At 36.4% G+C, this 22347-nt stretch overlaps 1 protein-coding gene across 2 annotated transcripts in view; it reads right to left on the reverse strand.

Annotated features, from left to right (window-relative positions):
- The window catches only part of RDX (radixin), a 100059-nt gene extending 82324 nt beyond the window's left edge, over positions 1-17735 (reverse strand). The window contains exon 1 of one of the 2 annotated variants that reach the window (XM_019653649.1): positions 17484-17735. The gene's annotated coding sequence lies outside the window, so the exon portion shown is untranslated. The remainder of the gene's footprint in view (positions 1-17483) is intronic. The other variant, XM_019653650.1, reaches the window with a different exon arrangement.
- Between the last annotated feature and the right edge of the window lie 4612 nt (positions 17736-22347).

The raw sequence follows: 22347 nt of genomic DNA on the forward strand, positions 1-22347 counted from the left end.
CAGTGTCGTTAGATAAGGAAATTGCACTCAATTTCGTAACAAATTCGTCTCCGATCATAACTCGAACAAGTCTTTGGCCGCTGGCAACAGCAAATCCTCAGCAATGGTGTGAGGTTTCATAGCTCTGGCGATTCTGAGTGCCACCAAATATGAAGCTTCAACGGCTGCTACGTTTTGTTTGTGGTATTTGCCACCAGTGTCAAATCTGGCTTTCTTGAGTCCATCAACTTTGTTTCTAAAATAGTTGGTATCCTTGCCGGCAAAGCTCGGATGCTTGCTATAAAACGGCGTTTTCGTTTGTTCCACTTCATAGATTCGGCTGATAGAACTTCACAACAAATAACACATTGCGGTATCTCAATTCCCACTGTAATTATTGAGGTACAACCATACTGTAAAAAATCCTCACTATATTTTCTTTTCTTAGCATTCTTCTCTACACGATCCATTGTCATGGGATGGTTTGCTAATGAAAATAATATATAACAATAGCTTTAATAATACAAAAGATGATACATGGCATAGTTCAGTCAATACAGTTCATTAAAGTTTCCTATGATTTACCATTTTGTGTTGTTTTTTTTTACATACCTGTTATTATCACAAGGGGGCAGTATTCACATCAACCACAGCTGAATATAAAAAGACCGACCAGCATCCAGATTAAGTTCCCATGGTACAGATATTTTTTTTGCAGTAGTTGATGATTTTACAGTACATGATTTTACATTTACCCAGTAATTATAATTCATGAAGTGTCGTTTTACCTCCAATACTGCTGCTTTCAACACAGCAGCTGCTTTCTACACAGTAGCTGCTCTCTACATATGTGTGACTGGTCCGGATAAGTACATTATGGTGTCAACCATGTCACATACACCTGTATTTGTACGGGGTATGTGATGGGGTTGGCACGATGATGTCATCACGCCGGGTACTCCTATGTGGGCGTATCTGCATGTGGGCGGACCCACCTGGAGACAGAGGAGCGGTGTCTGGGTTCCTAAGACTGTCGAAAATATGTTTTCCGATGGTCTTAGGCAACCCCTGTGAAAGGGTCGTTCGACCCCCAAAGGGGTTGCGACCCACAGGTTGAGAACCGCTGACCTAAGGTGTATAAAACAGCCACAGTGTGCACACTAGCAATTTGCATGCTACTCACCAGCAAGCTAGTGGCCTATACTAAAATAAAATGCAGAATTTTCCTTAAAACCAATGTTCAATTGTGTCTTCCCACCTAAGGCAACAGAACTGAATCCTAATCCAGGAAAACCATCATGCTGTCTTAGCGTAAGTGTTTGTACAAACATCTAACACAATTGGTTTTCCCTCTACAAATCTACCAAAAGATTGAATATTTTTAATCACTGTTCACTGTCCAGAAAAAAAAACAATTATCATTCCAGTTTGAAAATCTATAGTGAGAAGTATATTAGATAAATTACTACTTGAAGATCAGCTTATATTGGTAATATCTATGTCAAGAAACTTTATTCATTATTCTAGTTTCAACTAAATAAATATACTAGTTTTGTTTTAAAATTATATTATCAATTGCTTTTTAAGATGATATATTTAATAAAACTGAAAATTCTCAAAACTGAAACAAAATTAAAGCATCAAAGATTATTTCCCTAAATTTTATTTAATCATGTGCCAATAAACCTCTCTACAGAGGTAACTTCCTCCTGAGATATTTATCTAACACACTACCAGGGGTTGGCAAACTGCAACACACAAGCCACATGTGGCTCTTTGGGTATGTTCCATCTCAAAGGTTTGCCGACCCCCGGAAGAGCCAATCCTGTCCCTCACAACAATTTAAAAATGATTTGAGGGCCATAAATATATTTTTACACAATCACCATTATGTGAATATCCTGTAAAAATTTTATAAATGAAACTATGATAGTTTTATTTTCATTTTCAATTTTACTTCAGAGCCACGTGTACGTACCCAAAGGAGCCGCAGTTTGCTAACCCCTGGCAGCTCTTCCGTCTTAAAAGTTTGCCAACCCCTGCACTAGGCTATGAAATTCAGTTGTAAGTGTTAAACTCATCTCCTAACTCTTATCATTTCCTTAACTCTTAGCTAGGAAATGACATTCCATTCCTACAGTCACATACTTTCATGAACCTAAATGTACAGTTCTATCTTCTAATTCTATATCCTCTTTTTGTCCCACTACCATTATCTTAGTTCAGATCCTCATGGTCTCAGATCTTAAACCAGCCTCCAAATTGACGTGCTTTTCATATCATTTATAAGCTAGTAACGCCCAAATCTGTACATATCTCCAGAGCTTGTGTGGCTAACTTGGTTTGCTCAACATCTAAAGATTACCTCAAACGTAACATGGCCAAAACACAGAAATCCCTGCCCCACAGCTAAATCTGCTTTTCTACAACTCTTGGTGACATATTTCCACAGTTATTCATAGTATTCTCTCATGATTTTTTTTTATGTCTCTACTACATCTGCAGTTATAAGCCTCTCTCATTCCTAACACTGTTATTTTTTGTCCTCCCTTTTGTTTGATGAATTTTGCCAGAAGTTCTGCTTTATTTATTGGTCTAAAAGCCAGCTTTCAGTTTTGATATTCTGTTTTTTATATTTTCCTCTTTTGTTAATTTCTGTCCTGTTCCTCATCACTTTTCTTCTCACTAGTTGGCTTTACTCTGTGGCTCATTTTCTAATCCCTAAAATTTAAAGTTAACATTAAGTAATTTCTAATCTTTTTCTTTTCTAATACGTGCATTAAGGTCATAAACCAAGTATGTCCAAGTGTAAAGAAGCTCCAAATACAAAGTGATCCCACTATTTTGCCTGCGAATATTTTACAATTTTATCATTTGAATACGTAAACTAATCAAATATGTACTTATATTTATTAATATATTTAAATATTAACACATGATCTATAAAATATTCAGAATATTGTTTGCTTATCCCATTTCATAGAACTTTACACATATGAGAAATGAGTGTCTATATCAAAATTTTTTGAATCACAGTAAGATTACATAAGAACTTTTTGAATCAGTCTATTATTACTAAAATTTTATCCCAAGCCTCAACTACCAATTTATATAAAACATTAGGACTTTTTTTCTTACTTGTACTGTTGGAATATATTTTAATATCTACAGTGCAGCCACTGTGTTACTTTTTAAGTGATTTTTTTTTTTAACACCAGATCTGTTCTAGATTTCTTTGCTTCTTATCAGATGAGCTCTGTGAGCTTTCCAAACTCACATGTACTAAAGGCACTTCAGGTCAACGTGCATCTTGAACTGTACTTTCATGCTCAAGAGAAAGAGAACATGAGACTTGCAATGAGAGAGTTCCTAACAACACAAACATAAATATCCTTTCCTGGGGAACTTTTGGAAAAAAAAAAATCTTGCCTTCTATTTGAAACCACAGTATTTTCTAAGTATCACTTTAGGGTTTCCCACAAAGGTTTTTATATGTTGTTTTTTTCATTGTTGTTTAGCTCTAAATGTTTCATTTTCCAATTATGATTTCTAATCACTACCAAGAAAAATTTTAAGTTTTCAAATGGAATGGTTGGAGGCTTGGGGGCAGTGCTTTTCATGATTTATTTCTAAATTTACTATCGTATAGTCAAAGAATTCCTTTATGTTTAGTACATGGTCAGTTCAGTTTTGACTGTTCCAGACATAAATAAAAATAACGTATTTTCTGCATTTGATAAGTTAGACCAAGCTAAACCAAGTATTTAATATTTTGTTTATAGTCTCTATTATTCATTTTAGTCTACTTAATCGATTTTAGAAAAATATGTATTAAATTTTCCTAAGTATGATTGTGGATATTAATTTCTTCTTGTAAACTGCCATTTTAAAATTTATATTATTTCAGGCTATGTTATCAGGTGAGCACAGATTTACAATTGTTATATCTTCCCAGTGAATACTTCCTTTTTTCATTGAGAAATAATTTAATTGCATATAGAATCCTAAATTGTTATTCCCTTAGCATTTGGAAGATAATATTTTTCTGGGATTTGTTACTGCTGATGAGAAGTTGGCTGTCCATTTAACTTATTCCTTTGAGGTAATATGCCTTTCCTCTCTGCTTTAAAGGGTTTTTGTTTTGTTTTGCTTTTTGGTGGGGGGGTAGTCTTCAGATTTACTTTTATGAGGTCTGACAATTAAGTTCACGAACTTGCCACCGTGCGCTTACATTGGCAGACAGTCCAAACAGCTCAATAAGGTTTCATAACCTTGGTATATCAGTGTCTCACAGTTGTGTTGGTGTCGATGTGTGGTGGTGTCTTGTTGAGTGGAGTTCATTATTGTTGTTGCATGTTTTTGTGTGCCGTCGCCAGAATGTCTTGAGTTTGAATTAGAGCAATGAATAAACATTAAATTTCTTGTTAAACTTGGCAAGAGTGAAAGTGAACTCAGGGACATGTTAGTTCAAGTGAATGGGGATAATGCCATGAAGGAAACAGCAGTGTACAAATGAATTAAACATTTTCTGAGGGAAGAAAAACATGTCCCTGATGAAGAGAGATCAGGGCGGCCAGTAATGAGCAGAATGATGAAAACATTGCAAAAATTCGTCAACCTGTGAGTCAAAATGGTCGGGTGACTTTGAGAAGCATGGCCAACCAAGTAAACATTGATAGAGAAACAGGAAAAAACTGAAAATCTTGGCATAAGAAAGGTGTGCGCAAAAATGGTCCTGAAGCTCTTGCATCACGACAATGTACCAGCTCACACAGCACTGCCTGTGAGCGAGTTTTTAGCCAGTAAACAAATAACTGTTTTGGAACACCCTCCCTACTCACCTGATCTTGCCCCCAATGACTTCTTTCTTTACCTGAGGATAAAGGAAATATTGAAAGGAAGACGTTTTGATGACATTCAGGACATCAAGTGTAATACGATGACAGCTCTGATGGCCATTCCAGAAAAAGAGTTCCAAAATTGCTTTTAAGGGTGGGCTAGGCGCTGGCGTCGGTGCATAGCTTACCAAGGGGAGTACTTTGAAGGTGACCACAGTGACATTCAGCAATGAGGTATGTAGCACTTTTTCTAGGATGAGTGCACGAACTTGTTGTCAGACCTCATATTTATCTTGTTCAGGATTTGGTAAGCTTCCTTGTTCTGAAGACTCATGCTTTTCTTAAATTCTGGAAAATTATTATCCATTGTCTCTTTTCCATTCTCTCTATTCATTCTGCAATTGTTATTACAATATATACATACTGGACATTTTATTCTCTAATCCATGACTACTTTTTCATATTTTCCATCTCTTAATTTCTTGGTGCAACATTCCCCCAATCGCTAATTCTCTCCAGTTGTTTTTAATGTTTTGCCTGTCCATGGGTTTAAAATTTCAGTGACTATACATTTTTAGTTCCAGTAATTCCTTTTTGGCTTTTTAAAAAATGTTTTTCAATTCTATACTATTTTATAATTTGTTTTGAATACTAATTTTATACCTATTAATGTTTATTTTATGTCACTATATTATTATTCTATTTTCAGCTCCTTATGGCCTATTTCTTCATAGAGTTTATAATTTTGGACAGAAGACTCATGTCCCTTACCCACTCCCCAATGTGGGAGTCCTAAAAGCCCTGAGTTGTGTATGTATGTATCCCACAAAGGTATTTCAGGTTTGCTCCTACCAGAGTACAAGAAGTTTTAATATCCTAGACCAATTTTTAAATTTACTGATTTAGCATTCCGTTATCATACCAGACCCAATGGCCACAGTATAGAAAAGTTTGCAGAGACTCAAGAGTCATGTATTGTACAATGTGCAATCTCTCATCAGTAAGGAAGAAGGAAAGAACGTGAGTATTAATTAATTACATGCCAGGCTGTAAACAAAGTTAAAGCTCTCATATTATAGAAAAAGGCATTTATCAATACAGGGCCAGTTAGGCAGACAAATAAATATCAAGTACGTGGATTTGCAGAATTTCCAAAGTTATATATCAATAAAATACTTGAACTAAATAAATAAGGATTTTTTTCTTTTCTTTTCAGAAGTAATTTATCCAAGTTTTCAAGATTAGAGTTATTTCAAGTTATATTCTACGGAAAAGGAGCTTTCAAGCAAAATACTCCATTATCAAAGTTTTAGGTCCAATAAGAGAACTCTGCTGACATAAAAGAATATATCATAGATCAGTACACACAAAACCAGGTTTTTACACAAGCTAATTAAGTTTTTAAAATCTCCAACAAACCTAACTGATCTAAATGAACCGTGGGACATGGAGGACCTAACCAAAGCCTTTGCAAATAAAGATATGGTTGCCTTCTAAAATAAGCTTCTAAAAATGTGTATTTTCAGACCAGTGTTCTCTCTTAAAAATAAAGTTAATCTTCACCTTGTTTTATTTCAGTTAATTATAAATCGTCTGAAAAGAATAATAAGACTCTACCTCCTATTTACCAATTGAACATAAAGTGATTACTTAACAATAACACCTTGTATTTACAGAATACTTCATAGATGGATATTCTTATACATCACTTCATTTTTCTACTAACAAAAAACTTAGGAGACAAACAAGACAGGTTACATTACGAACACTTCACAGTGGAAGAAACAAGTTCCACTGCATAAAACTGATTTTTATGCTAGTAAAGGACCTAAGCCACATGCATAATAAATAGTCAAATGGTCTTTTGACACTCAGTCCAGAGCTCTACCATATACCAAACGTCTTCCTTCTTTGATATTAAAAAAAAAGGGAAATTATTTCATTTGTGGATATTTACCCAAAGAAAACAGCAAATGGGTAAATGGTATAATTACAAAGATTATATAGTGCTACTTACAAAAGTATATGTACGCACCCCTATTTTTACCGCAGCACTATTCACAATAGCCAAGATATAGAAACAATCGAAATGCCCAATAGACGACTGGATAAAGAAATTATAGTTCTTATATACAATGGAGTATTACTCAGCCATAAAAAAAAAATGAAATCTTACCATTTGCAACAACATGGATGGACCTAGAGGGTATTATGCTAAGTAAAATAAGTCAGACTGAGAAAGACAAATACCATACGATCTCACTTATAACTGGAATCTAAAAAACAAAATAAACAAACCAAAAAGAAATAGACTCATGGACACAGAGAAAAAACTGATGGCTGCTAGATGGGAAGGGGATTGCGGGGAAGGGTGAGAAAGATGAAGGGAATAGGAAGTACAAATTGGTAGTTACAAAATAGTTACGGCGATGTGAAATACAGTATGGGAAATATACTCAATAATATTGTAAAAACTATGTATAGTGCCAGATGGGTAGTAGACTTATTGGGGGGATAAATTATATAAATGCCTAACCACTACTCTGTACATCTGAAACTAATGGGTTGTCGAAAAAGTCATGATGCATTTTTGCAACGAAAAACATAGAAAAAATACGTCATGACTTTTCTGACAACCCAATAATAAAATAATATTGAATGTCAACTATAATTTTTAAAAAGATACATACTCATGGAGAGTAAAGTACAGCACAGGGAATATAGTCAATGGTATTATAACAGCGATGTCCAGTGTCAGATGGGTAGACTTGTTGGGGTTGTAACTTTGTGATGTGCGTAAATGTCTAATCATTATGTTTTGTACACCTGAAAGTAATAAAAAAAAAAAGTATAGGTAATACTGAAATACTGAGAGGTTAGTTAAGTGAATCATGATATATCTATAGGCTCTGCTAGACCACAATCAAAATGTTACAGAAAAATAATAAGTGACATAGCAAAATAGTCACAAACTACTAAGAAGGCAGGTTATAAAACCATATATACAGTATCATCACATTTCTTTTAAAAAAGTATGAAAGAGAAGAGACCAGAATGATTATATTCCAAAACACTGAGTCTCTAAGGAATTAGAATTAATCTATAAATTTCTAAAATAAAAATGTATAACTTCTGTAATAAGGAAAACAAACTCCTTAAAAATGAAAGAACAGAATTATTCTAAGTAAATAAACTGAAGTTGGAACAATAACTTCACCATACCATTTAATAAAATCTAAGCAGGTTATTCAGTTTTTCAAAAAGAGAGACTTAAAAAAAAAAGTTCTTGTTTTGCAGGAAAAATATGACTAAGGAACACACAGAGGTTATGATGAAAACAAACATATTTTATTTAAAATCCCTACATAGGTAGAATAAAATAAGGACCAAAATTAAAGTAACAGAACAGAAAAATATGCAACAGCCACAACAAAAAGTGATCATGGAAAGTAAAAAATAAAATAATAATTAAATAATTAAATAAAAAATAAATGAAGATATCACTCAGATCTCACTCAGTAAATGGTTAAATAAGAAACTCTTTACCAGCCCCGATATCATGCTTATCTATTACAATTCCATTGAATCCGTTCCCGCACTCTACTCCATGTCCCGAGGTTATATATGTATATATAATTATCGTTGACAAACAGTATTATTCAACATCAGTTTCAGAAATACAATGCGGTGGTCAGACCTCTACATCAACCATGAAGTGGACTCTCCAAAAGGACATGGGTCCATCTGGCCCCCTAAGAAGTGCTTAAAAATCAAATTAATACCTAAAATAATTTTAATAAAATATATTAATTTAATTAAAACTGTGGATGGTTTTCAGGCTTAAAACTGTCTCACGCTGTGTCTAATAGTCATTAAAAAACACGGGACAAAGGACATGATTGTTATTTCACAGCAATTCTTCATTGTATATTTATTTTAATTTGCCTTGCAAATTTTACCTGTAGACTAGCTGCTTACTATTTTGATAAACTTAGTTTGTTTTATTGCTGTCAAAAAAAAAAAAAAAGAAACTCTTTACCAACAAATCCTATGTTAAAAAAACCACACACAACTGTGTTACAGATTAAAACTAAAAATAAAATGGCTTTAACGTATTACTGATTATTATATATTCATTAAACTAGCCAAATAATTATTAATTATACATGCCAATACTGATGAGTATGTGTTGGTAAGCAAGTAGATAAATATTGCTGGTAGTACCATAAATTGGCTTCACATTTCTAGAAAGTAAGTTGTCAATATATAACAAAAGCTACAAAGCTTTTCTGAATAAGAAATTCTGTCTCTGGAATAGCTCAAAGAAATAAACAACTACAAAAAAGGTAATCTGTACCAAGATAGTCTCAGCAGCACTTGTTATAACAGCCAATGACTAAAACCACAATTAAACTAATGTTGAAACTATGTCACGTGATGAACTACAGGGTTTGGGGGTTTTTTTGGTATATTATGACAAACTATACCAACATTTACACGAGGATAAGTGAAAAGTCAGAATATGTACCACCCATTATAACTAGGTAAAAACAGATATTCTTACAAATATTTGCATATTTTATTTCTAATCAGGATCTTATTTTTGTTAAGTTACTAATTTTAAAAATCAGATGAAAATTTTAAAAACATATTTCACTAAAGTCCTTATATATCAATTTACTAGCTTATATATTATGATATACATAAGGCTTCTGCCTTTAATTTTTTAGGATGAGTCTGTGTATAAATCATTAAAACTTAAGTATTTAGGCAATTGATTATTGAAAAATATTTATACCACAATAATAGTATTGAACTTCAATCATACATTTCTACTCCTTCAATGATTGTATTAGTATTTTTTTCTTGAAACTGGTATCTGTTAGCAGCAGAGCAGATGACTGTCATATGAAAAGCCATACCTAAATACATGTCCTCAGGTTCCACCTCTGATTCATCTTGAAAATTGACTTTTCTTTCAGTGTCATCCTTTCCTTCCTCTCTAAAAAATGGTAATATGTAACCATCTAAACCACTGTATATCACAGATATAAAATAAATCGACTCTTCTTCCCTGCCCTCATAAAACTTAATTATTGAGAAAAAAAATTTACTTCCTCCTCCCCAATCTTCCTAAGTTTCTCAGTGGTCTTACCCTACCTCTTTTCCATACCACCCCCCAGAAGCAACAAACGGCAATCATGGCAGCAAAATACCCAATAATTAATGTTAAGAGATGCTGCCAGCATACACATCTCCCATTTTCAGAAAATTTCATGTATGAATATGTATGCAAACACAGTACCACATATTAAAGACAGAACCTTCATATAAAATGTTCTCTTTGTCCTTTAACTCTAAGGGTGACCCTAAAACAGCAGCCTCTCTACCTCACACAATGGAAAAACAGCCTCATGCTTAACACCTTGAGCTCTATTAAGTCAGCAGCACAACAGGCTCTTCCCACCTGTCAGGTAGTAAACAGGTGTTAAGTCTAGTCCATACTGGGCCTACACTGAAGCTTCAATAATTTATACCAGGCTGCCTAATTTTACTCTTAAGAATTATTTTCCTCAAGCCCGGTTGTAAATTTTTTTGTCTTTTGAGACATAGAATGAATCTTTGAACACAACTGTGGTCTCTCCAGAGATTAAAAAATTACAAAAGAATTCCTCTGCCAATTTACTGGTGGATTGGGAAGCTATATAACAAAGTGAAATATAAACTGAATTAATGAGATAACTCTGGCAGTCAAATCCACACAATAACAGTGAAGTTCTTAATCTTTATTTCCCCCTGCATGGGCCTCTCTGGTAAAGCCTATGAACCCCTTCCTAGAAAAGTCTTTTTTTTTTTTTTTTTTAAAGATTTTTATTGGGGAATTGGGGGGATGGGAACAGTGCTGAGGAATTGGGAGAAGGGGAACAGACAAGTTGCTGTCGTTTTGCTCTTCAATCTAGTTGTGGAGGATGTTGCTTCACTGGCCCAAGTTGGCACCATCATTGCGCTCTTCTCTGGCGAGGCAGATCAGTCGCCGGCTTCTGGACGACCGCTCACTGCGGCTGCTGGCTGCTCACGCTGGCTGCTGGCTACATACGGTAGCCCATGGCAACCCACTGCCACAGGGAGTGCAGCCTACGCCGTCGCCGGCGACTCATGGCAGCCCAGCTCCAGGTTGAGCTGTTGTTCAGCATCTTAGCTGTGGAGGGCAGTGTCACTGGCCCTCATATGTGGGATCCGAACCGGGGCCCTCTGGCATCCCAAGCGAGTTCTTAACCATCGCGCCACTCGGCCGGCCCGAAAAGTATTTTTAAAATGCACAAAATAAAATACATAAAATTATTTAAAAGCCCAATTATATTGGACTACAATCATCAAAATATAAAAAGCACAAATTTATGGCAGTAATATATGTGCTTCTTTATTAATCTTTAAATAACAATATCTACTACTAGATCTAATAATTAAACTTCTAAGTAATGATGAATATAAATGTCTTTTTAAGGTTTCTGCAACAGTAATGAATTATGAAAATATCTGCAATTTCTATTGGACATAGCTTCTGCTACTGCTAATTGCCACTGCTGCCCACATTCACAACGGAAGAAAATGTGTTAAGGATGTACTTTTTCCCCTATCCAACTTCACAGACCCACCTTAGGCTTAAAACCTCTAATATACACAGAAATATGTTTATTACATTTTTAGCTCAGTGTTAATACTGAGTAGCAATAATGAACTTTTACCTGTATAATTGTGATTCCCCAAGTGAAACAAAGAAGACAAGAATTTTTAGTTCCATTTTGCCAATAAAAACCTAAGGCCAAAAAGCAAGGGCAAGGGTAGCGAATGGAGTATTTGTAGAATGCTCACTCCAGCCACTTCACCTACATTATCTAGTCTTCATAACTGCCCTTCCTCCCCCTGCCCAAGACTGGTATCACAATCCCTCAATCTTCTAATAAAGAAATTACAAATCAGATAAGTAACTTGCCCCAAGTAATAAGGCTAGTTAAGGAAGCCACAGGTCCTTCTATATCCTAGTCCTGAGCTCTTTTGGCTGTCTCGGCCTTTTTCGGACATCATTCTAGATAAGCTCATTCCAAACAACTACTAGAGCTTTTCAAGAAGTTAAAGCTCTTTCCTCTGTTGTTTTCAAGTCAAAATACTACCTCTAAAGATGTACATTAATACTGGTATAATCAATTTCCTATAAGAGTGACATGCAGATCTAAATGAGATATGAAGTACTTGCTTACGTAGGAAATGATTTTTGTTCAAGGATATTTTCAAGGAAATGAAATATTCAACATTTTTGAGCAAAATACACGTTACTGAAAATACAAAGCAATCGCTAGAACTTAAATATAAAGCACAAGTGCAACATTAAAAAAAGGTTTTACACTGAATTTACACTCTATTGTAAAAGAGTTTTATAAATTTAAAAGAAACACCATATCTGTATTGTTCCCAAGGTGGGCAGAAAAACAAATACACCACCATTTGCAGTGATTAATTTTAAATGCTAAAAGGTAAGAAAGCTAAATCCAGACTAATTTCTTCATTTTACATTTATGAAAATAAAGAATTCACATAATGTTTAAAATGAAAAAACAAAGACAGGTTCAATGCTGTTGCACCGAATATTAACTCCAGTTTATATACACAAGAGCACTTAACACACTTTATGATGTACAATGTGGTACAACTATATTCCCATTAAGTGTGACCTTCTCAGTAACTTACACATCAAATGCAGAAATAATCTGGCATATAATTATAAATGTCTGAATGTATGAAAGATACCTTAAAACAGGGGTTGGGAAGCTTCCTGTAAAGGACCAGATAAGTAAACTTCAGATTTTGTGGGCCTTATGGTCTCTGTTGCAACTACTCTGCTGTTGTAGCATGAAAAGGTGTCATAGATAATATGTAAACAAATGAGCTAATATGTGTTCAAATAAAACTTTATTTACAAAAACAACCAGTAGGCTGGATTTGGCTCATGGGTCGTAGTTTGTCAATCCCTGCCTTAAAGTATTTTAAGCAGGAAATCAACACTTTTCATTCCATAATTTAAATAAATTCTGCACCCATTAAAATATGAACTCACATTTTCATGCTATACTATGCATAACAGATCAATCTCGAATCTGATTTTGGGTGGGGTAAGAACCCAAGTCATCTGGCATATGAATAAGGAAAATAATCTAATGGTAACAGAATTAGAAGAAAGGGTAATTCCTTACCCTTGCCAGTGACTGGCTAGGTAGGGAATGTGCCCCAATCTTGGCCAATAAGACTAAGATATCTGCAGGGGGGCTTCTGGAAAAGAACAGTCCTTCTCATTCCTTTGGATATTATTGAGTCTGGATGGGATGCTAGTCCTGCTGCAGCCAAACTGAGACCACAGGGAAAGCAGTCTTACTATGAAGCTAATGGGAAGACCACAGGGCAGAGAATTAGAAAGAGAATGAGTCCTTGATGTCATCATTGAGTTCTTCTTGAGCCTCCGAACTCTGTTATGTAAGATAATAAATTTCCTCATTATTGAAGCCAGTTTGAGAATTTTCTGTTATTGCAGCCAAAGCATCTTAAATGATGTAAGGGGTTGAAACTGAAGATTGCTCACTTCACAATTTCACCTGCAGCCAGTATTATTAATTTAAACTTTTCACAAGTAAAAAAAACATTTAACGTCCTGAAAGCCCACAGAGACTACCTACAACTCAAAAAAAAAAAAATCTATCAATTACTGATACTGAAACTCATAACTTTATAAATTTTATAATTGTGGAGGAAAACAACAACAACAATGCAGTACCTCCTTCTTTGATACTGTATCTAAAACATTCTTTCACAGGATATTTTTTTTCTCTAAATCAAGGGTTGGTAAACTTTTCCTGTAAAGGGCCAGATAGCATATACCCTAAGTTTTGCAAAAAATACAGGCTCTGCCATTATTGCTCTTTTAACACACTGTGGACCGGTGCCACAGATTTGCATCTATACATTTAAATGTCCCATCCTCAATGTGTTAAAAGCAAGCCAATATGTAAACAAATGGGCATTTCTGCATGCCAATAAAACTTTATTTACAAAAACTGGCAAGCAGGCGGGATTTGGCCTTGCAGATCAGTTTTTGGACCTCTTCTCTAAATGATTAACAGTAAAGAGAGTCTCCTTCTCAAACAAATCAACTTTACTAGAATTTAGTAAATAGTTTATTTTAAATGTACATAAATTATGTAGAAAAGTAACAAGCATTTCTTGAGCATTCTATTGATAGGGGTTAAATCACTTGATTAAAAAGTGATTTTTAGTTGTTGCCTTATTTATATATAACTAACCTTTATAAGATGTAATTTAGAATTCTACTATTAAAATGTACAGGATATTACAATAGAAAATACAAAACTTATTCATATGCAAATTTATATCTACCGATTAAATAAAACTTTTTAATTAGTGAATTTGCAAGGACTGACTATTCAAAGAAAAAAGAAACCCGTATATCTATATCTAACCTGAATGAACCCCTCTCTTTCAGTAAGCTAAAACTAGAGCTCAAAATGGAATGAATAAAGAAGTAAATAATATGGACCACATTTCCTTTCCAAACATTAGAGTTCCCCATTACAAAGATACGCATACTATATGGACATTTCACTACCCCAAATCATAAACCCTTTATCAAAGGACACCATTTTTCACTGTCATTTATATACCATGTTCTAGGAAGAAAACAAAGTGGAACCTCGCCTTCAATCATTAGCGAAGAAAATATGCACATGTACATAAACACACTTTAGAATTATTATAGGAAATTCCATTGTGTTATTTCATTCAAATGATGAAAAATCTGAGAAACATTAAGTAATGTAATTAACACAATAACCACCCTTTCAATGTCTGCTACAAAATAACCTTAACGCTTTAAAATCACAAATAAGAAATAAAAAGGTATATGCTCATCCTTCCATAAGTATTGGCATTTTCTATATACAAGGAATTGCTAATCGTAATTACCTATGAAAAACAGGACTGGGGAAAAGAAGTTGAGGGGTTCCAGGCAGTGAGGAGGACTTTTACCTTTCTCTTTACATCTTCCTGGATTTTTAAACTTTCTCCTAAAATGTATTATTTTTTAGTCTTTAAATATGGTTTAAAATATATGTTCAATATAAATTAATATTGAAAAATATACCAATAACTAAAATGAATAGGAAAGGCAGAATTTCTCTGAAGGAGGCTAGATTTGAGGAACTTTCCGGGGTCAAACCAGCCACTTGTACCACTGTAAGCGGTGAGCCTATACTGGCTGTAGAAGCCAGGGACGTTCCCCAACAACCTTTAGCCCTCAGTAACACCCTGAAGTTTAAAATAACCTTGTAAGGATGGAGTCTACAGCAACTCAATCCAGTTCCACTGATCCAGTACCCCAAGTATCAGGGTAGGTAAGAAGTGCCCACTAGCTCCTGGTCTGCAGGAGGTCCAAAACATCCAACAAAGGGTGACTTCCTTGACTTTCCAGAATCATAGCAGTAGCATAAAATTCTATTAGCTATACCCAATCAGGTATGCTCCACCAGCATAGCTCAGGCTTTAAAATCTTAATACATTTTTTTAGGCTTTGGTCTTTGGGAAATATTGGTTTAAAATTACCATTTTAATGGCATAAGTTAAAATGCAGTAAGTTAAAATGGATGAAAAAACTAGACTCTCACCATTAACCAACATTTCAGGTTAGACTATGCATAGATTCAAAGATTGAGACTAAAATTAAGATAAAACATATAGACATTCAACAGCCTGCAAAAGATAAAAATGAATAATAAAATCCAATTCTGCTCTGGGAATGATGAAGCAATAAACAATCCTTGATCCCCCTCCCTGAGACTACTAAGAGTTACCAAGAGAGAAAGAACAGCAGTCTGTCATTTCTTACAAGGAAAATGATGAATTTAATTTCCTATTAAGTAATAACAAGGTCCAAAACAAAGGACAGATGCAACATACTTTCCTCACACCTAAATTAATCACATTTATTCTACAAATATTTCTGAGCCCATCCTAGCTTTCATGTGTGGGAATAAAGTAGACAAAACAATGTATAGTCCACAAGGGCAAGAATTTAATAATTTCTAAATGTCATAATCAATTGTCTAAGTTAAATAAAATTGTAAAGAATTCCAACGTATATCTATTTATTACTTACTAGTAATATATTAACTGTTCACTAAATTCCATCCTCTGTGATTAAACCAAGAAACAAAGTCAGTGCAATCCTTTTTACAGCATACTATTAACTTCAAAAGGAGTGTTCTACATTGTCATATTTGAAGTAAATTATTAGTCTCTCTGGAACATAAAGCACACTGATGAAAGCAACGGGGTTCTGAAAAAATTTTTGTAAATACAAGTCTTAATAATATTACTCTCTCTTCTCAAATCTACTAATGCTGTTTTGGCAAATGGATTAAGCCATTATTTATCCAGCAAAATGAACAGGGCAATTGTTCATTCAGAACTCCGTCAGAAATATAAAAGAGTATTTAGTGTTAAAAAAAAAAGTATGCTCTGTAAACAATAGCTTGTAATGTCTAGTCCAAGTACTCGTTTATCAAATAAATCCTTATTATCTTAGGCGTTTACCCTTACATTCATACCAGTCTTAGTACCAGAAGACGTATTAAAACGTCTTCCACAAAATATCAACTGTATCTTAAATACATCTTTGGCTTTACATTTGTTAACTTTATATTTCCAAGCTCCTGAAGATAAAAAGATTACCAAATATTGGGAATGGTTAAAGAACCATAACCTATCTGTATAGGTGATGTGCTCCTTTTAAACTAAGTTAATGTGGTGCCTTCCCGCCCACCCCCCAACCTCCCTTCAGTTAGCCCGGAAATTAAGTTTAGGGCCCTTTAAAGGAAAGGGGGACTGGAATGTACCCAACTTTTCTAGTGGGGTCTAAGATACTAAATCGGACTGCCTTAAGGGCCCGAGAAAGTTACAAGGCTCCGAGGCCGCCTGCGGCAGCGGCTGCAGCAGAAAGCAGCAGCAGGTAGAGCGGGGTGGCTCCGCGCCCCAAACCCCGTAATGCAACATCCCCTTTGCCACTAGGGCGGAACGCTCGCTCTCTAGTAATTCAACACCCTTACTTTCAAACTGGAGGCCGGGGAAGTTCTAATAAATTTCTTCTCTTACAATGCAAATTATAATTCTATCTACGCTTAATGTCTGTATTTTCAAACTACCCTGAAGCTACGCGCCAGGCCGAGCTCGGGGCCGCGCCCAGGCGGCGGGAACCCGACAGTCACCCGGGGCGGGGAGTTGGGGTGTGGGGGGGGTCCCGGGCCGACACCGAAGGCGGACCCCGCGCCCGCCAGGAGGAGAATCGCTCGGCGGCATGTTCGGGCCTCAACCGGGTCACCACTTGGGGTGGGCCTCGCGGCTCCCGCCGGCCCGGGGGAGCGGCCGGGCTGGGAGAACCGTTAGGGTGGTGGCGCCGCGGCCTGCGGGGCGCGAACAGAGGCGCGTGGAGGCCCCAGCAGCGCGGCCGCCGGGCAGCGCGGGGCCCCGCAACTTCTCGCGGCCACCTCAGCGTCTCCGGCAGAGCCGGGGTAGACAGTGGGGGAAGGGAGGGCGCCGGCGGCTTACCCCAACGGCGAGCGGGTCCTCCCGCCCCGAGTGTGGCTGGGGCGCTGTGCGGCGGCGCCGGGCGTCGCGACTGCGGCTGCGAGCGAGAGGCGATGGTGGGAGCGCGGGGCCGCTAGAGGAGAGGCGCCGCCGCCGCCACCGCAGACAGCTCCGCAATATGGCCGCCCGGCGGCTCCTCGGGGGAAAGGCGGGGCTGCCCCGCGCCCCCCGCCTCCCCCTGCCGGCCGGCCGGCCTCGCGCCGCGGCCGGAGAGCCAACGCCGCCGCCGCGACAGCCGCTCGCGCCGCGCCCCGCCCCTCGGGCTCCCAGCCGCCTGCCGCGTGGTGCGTCGCCGGGGGTCGCGGTGCGGGACGCTGCAGCGCGAGAAACGGGCTGCGGTCGCCGGAGCCCCGAGGGAAATGGGGCGAGCGCGGAGGAAGGGGGACTGCCTCCAGGGAGAGCTGGGCTTGAGTGAAGCGGCCCCGGGGAAGCGGAGCCGCCCAGCCCAAAGTCCGGAGCGCGCCCGCCGCCTCCCCCGCGAGTGGAAACTTGAAACTCCCGCTGGTGCCAGAAAACACATCGCCCCCAAGGAGGAATTCTTCCCAGAGGGAATCCAGAACCAAAGCGACCGTGGTACTTGGCTGTTCAGCTTGAAAATTTTGCATCAGGAGAGAGAGAGCGAAGGGGGCTTATCTTAAAGGAATTTATATTTGCAACGAAGAACGTTTAAATTATTTTGGCAGGTTTTGCCCAACTAGAAAAATGTGCTTTTTCAGGGGCAATTTTTTTTTTTTTTTTAGACTTCACCAAAATCTCGATGGATATGGCCCCAATCGAGGGTGCAGATTTTTATTCAGGCAAGGATATTTGATAATTTTTTATTACCACCCACATTCTTTGCCAGTTAGAAGGAGTCGTTTAAAAAGAAAAAGTTGGAAGTGGGGCCCCAAAGAGCAACCAAACCTAAATATCCTAAATTTAGAGAAAGTTAGACATTTGGTCATAGTCTAACACTAGCCTACTCACTTTAGTTAGTAGCTGGGACTAGATAGACTTCTGGCCAGTATTGTGTCATCTATGTCATGCTCCCTCTCCTCGTTATTTTCTGCTGGGATTTAACGAGCAAAACTTGGTATGAGTATACCAAGTGCACAAGATCACATTAGCCTGGTTTGCCCTGTTTGCAATGCTTAATATAGTTTACCTTTTATAAACAAACTTTAGTTCAAATAAAACCTCAGGAGTGTACTTAACGTTTAAGGAACAATAATTCATATCTTTCCTTCCTTGGCATTTGCCCTCCCTGAGACAGTAGCTTTTCCAGGAACTCTCCCCAGATCACTTTCACTAAACTTACTCTTCAGTGAGTTTCCACCATTGCCTTTTGAGACCTCTGAGCAATGAAAAGCCCCACAAGTTAAACTCAAAGGCCTTTAGATTGCAAATTCCTCAAGGATGGAAACCAGGTGTGTGTTTTTTGTGTGTGTGTGTGTGTGTGGTTTTTTTTTAACTAAAAGGTACTCTCTGACCTCCCTGGGGTGAAAGAATTATCCAGGTAATTGTTCAGCCTTCCACATTAAGTTGTATAAAGATAGTCAAAGTATAATGTAAATTCCTAGCTAGTACACTAATTAAAAGTATATAACATACTTTTGCAAGGGAAAAATGAAGGTTTCACTGTTGTTTGTCATGTGCCAGGCACTATTGTGAAATGCTTTTCTATGAGTATCTCTTTTAATAATTACAACAACCCTGTGCTTAGGGTAAATATTATTGACCTTTAAAAAAAATGAATGAAGAAAACCTCAAAGGACTTAAGTAATTTGCTCACTGTAAGTGGCAGCGCTATGACCAAACCCAGTTATATTTGACTCCAAAGCCTTGATTATTCCATACTGTGCAACAGCAAATAGAACAGAGATTGTAACTTTTTAGTTGGCTATCATGTTAGTAAATATTTAAGTAAAAAATAATATTCAAGGATGATGAGATAAAAAGGGTACTTGCAGACATTTTGAGTGGGAGTGTAAACAGAAACAACCTGTTTAAAAAGCAATTTGACACTGTGATTCAACCTATAAAAATGTTCATACTCTTAGAACCCGTCATCCCATATCTGGAATTCTTTCTGAATGAAATAATCTGAAACAGCAAAAGCTTTCTTCATAAACTCTGCATCACAATATTATAAGATGCAAAAACAAAAATATGGAAACTAAATGTCTTTAAAGTATATCTACTGTGTAGCATTTTAGGTAACAATTGTAAATGTATATAACATTATGGCCAGTGTTTTCTTATAGTGTTAATAGGAAAAACAAATTATGAAACTATCCATGCAGTATGATTACATTTATGTTTTAAAAAATCAGCTATGAGGTGTTAGGAAAAAGAAAAGATTGAAACCCAGATTTGTCTCTGGATAGTGCTTCTATGGACATTTTTTCCTTTATTCTTTTCTTCAGTACTTTCTATATTACTTTTGCAGTGTAAAAAAAAATAAAACTATTTAAGTTGAGTTTTACTACAATATGGGTTGTCAATTACACAAAACCAGCAAAGCCGCTGTTTCCTAAGTGTGAGGCTCTTCTGTGAAGAAATTCATGAACTGAGCTGACAGGATTTTTTAGTTAGGGGTCAGGTTTACTATTGATTGTAAATGTAATCTGAATACACCATTGTTTTATCGTGTTCCTCACATCAAATATATGCACCTTTAAATGAAGTATTAGAGACTTAACTGAAAATTTTTTCTCGGTTTAATTCCAACATTTTAGATTTCAACTGGGAAAAAAAATCACATATATTTGCTGAAACTACTTTTGTTTTCAGAAAAAATAAATCTGATTATATTATCAATACTTACAAAAAGATTTATATATAGCACATAATATACATAAAAAAGGAAGTTCAAAACCAATCTATTACAGCCTATTACTAAGTCTTCTATGCTACAATCTTACTCTATTTCACCACAATACATTGGCTAATTCTGAATTCTAGAATTACAGTGATTGTTACAAAGCATTTCATATGTCTCACTAGCACATATGAAAGTTTTTCTTGAAAATGAAGAAAATTCATTTTTGCAATTATGGTTTATAAATGGAAGTTTTCCCATCTAGAAAAAATCTTGAGTTCCAACCCTTTGCTAGTTTGAATGAGACTTGGCCCCTGCACTCTAGATTCAGTAATGAAGAAAGCAAACAAACAATGCTGTGCAATATGAGCTGTAATAAAGATAGACACAGTGTCAATGCAGACAGAAAAGAAGGCAATTAACTCTGCGGAGAAAAGAGGAGGCCACAGAGGAGGGGAGAGGAAAGGGATGAGAGGCGGGGTGAAGGGGCAGGGGAAAGGAAATCAGCTTTGAAGACCGAGGAGCAACATTGGGTTGATGTTTAGACAAATGTTTAAAACCAGAGTTTTCAGAAAGGTAAATTGAGATCCATTTGGGAAATTCAGAATTTGCCCTCCCTCCTTGAGGAAATAGGAATCCATAAGAGGTGTTAAGAGGAATAATATTATTTGATTTGTTAGTAAGTAACTCTTGGGACAGAGGTTCAGTGACAGTGGAAGTGGATGGTGAGATCATCAGGGATGCCTTGGATAGACTTTTGCTATAAAGCCCCAGGCACTCGAGGGTGAGGGACTGAATTGGGGAGATTATGCTTACAAAGAAGAGGAAATAGAATCTTTAAAAAGCTTTGAGGAGTAAGACAAAAGATGTGAAAATGATTTTAGGGTTTCCAATGACTAAGTACCATTGAGATAAATGAGGAGTATGAAAGAAGTAGAACTGAGAGATCAAGATAATTCAGCAGGCTAGGAAGATACTTTTAAATGTCTACGGGCAATCTAGGAAGAAATGTATATTCATCAACCAGAAATATACATACTATAAGAACTATGGCAAGTGAGACATCCAATAAATAGTTGTTAAATGAATATACAGAGATAACATGATAAAATAGGCCTATCATTTCTAACTATCTCTTTGGAAAATATAGTTTTGTTCAAGCCAAGGATTTTACTACTGTGTTAGATATTAATCTGAAGCCTCATAATGTATTAAAATATTTTTCCTTCAAACATTTTGATTTTCTATTTTTAAAAGCTTTAAGAATGAAAAATCACAACAATTTTTAAAACTTACATCGAAAGAAATGCAAGAGAATTTTCTATTATAAGCAGTGATATATCATACTATTCACACTATCTTGCATATTTAAGTACATATTCACAATTTGTTCTCCAATATAATAGCCCTCAGTAAAAATAGACAAAGCAAATAAAACTATCTTATCATTTGCTTTGTGTGCCTAGTAAGTCATACAAATGTAATTGCTGATATAAGCTATAAGATTTCAGTACAGTCAATAGAGGTTTGATGGCTAATGTACCTAAACTAAGAGTCAAGGAACCACAGATCTATTTCTACCTTTATTCTCTCCCTATATAAGATCAAATTACATAAGTACATAATGCATAATGTGTTCACAGATATGAGCATTTTAATCTCCAACAAAGACAAGGTAAAAGTTATTACTCAATCTCCCTTGCTTATATAATAAAACCAATTTAGTTGTGATAAACAGCAATAAAATTTCAGAGGTAAATAATTTCAGAGGTAATAAAATTTCGGAGGTAAAATTTCAGAGGTAATAAACAGAGTGGAAAAGTCTAAATGAGGGAATCTATAACTGGCTTTATTCCCAATTTCTACAAACAAGTTGCTTAAGTGACCTTGAAAGATCCAATGAACTAGTCTGTAACTTACTTGCAAACAATGTTAAAAGAGGCAGAATGTTACACCTATTCTGCCTTTCCCAGAGATTGTTTTCAGGCATCATAGATTTTCAGGACTAGAAGAGGACCTCAAAGA

Source organism: Hipposideros armiger, unplaced genomic scaffold (assembly GCF_001890085.2).
Source record: "Hipposideros armiger isolate ML-2016 unplaced genomic scaffold, ASM189008v1 scaffold_204, whole genome shotgun sequence".
Lineage (NCBI taxonomy): Eukaryota > Metazoa > Chordata > Mammalia > Chiroptera > Hipposideridae > Hipposideros > Hipposideros armiger.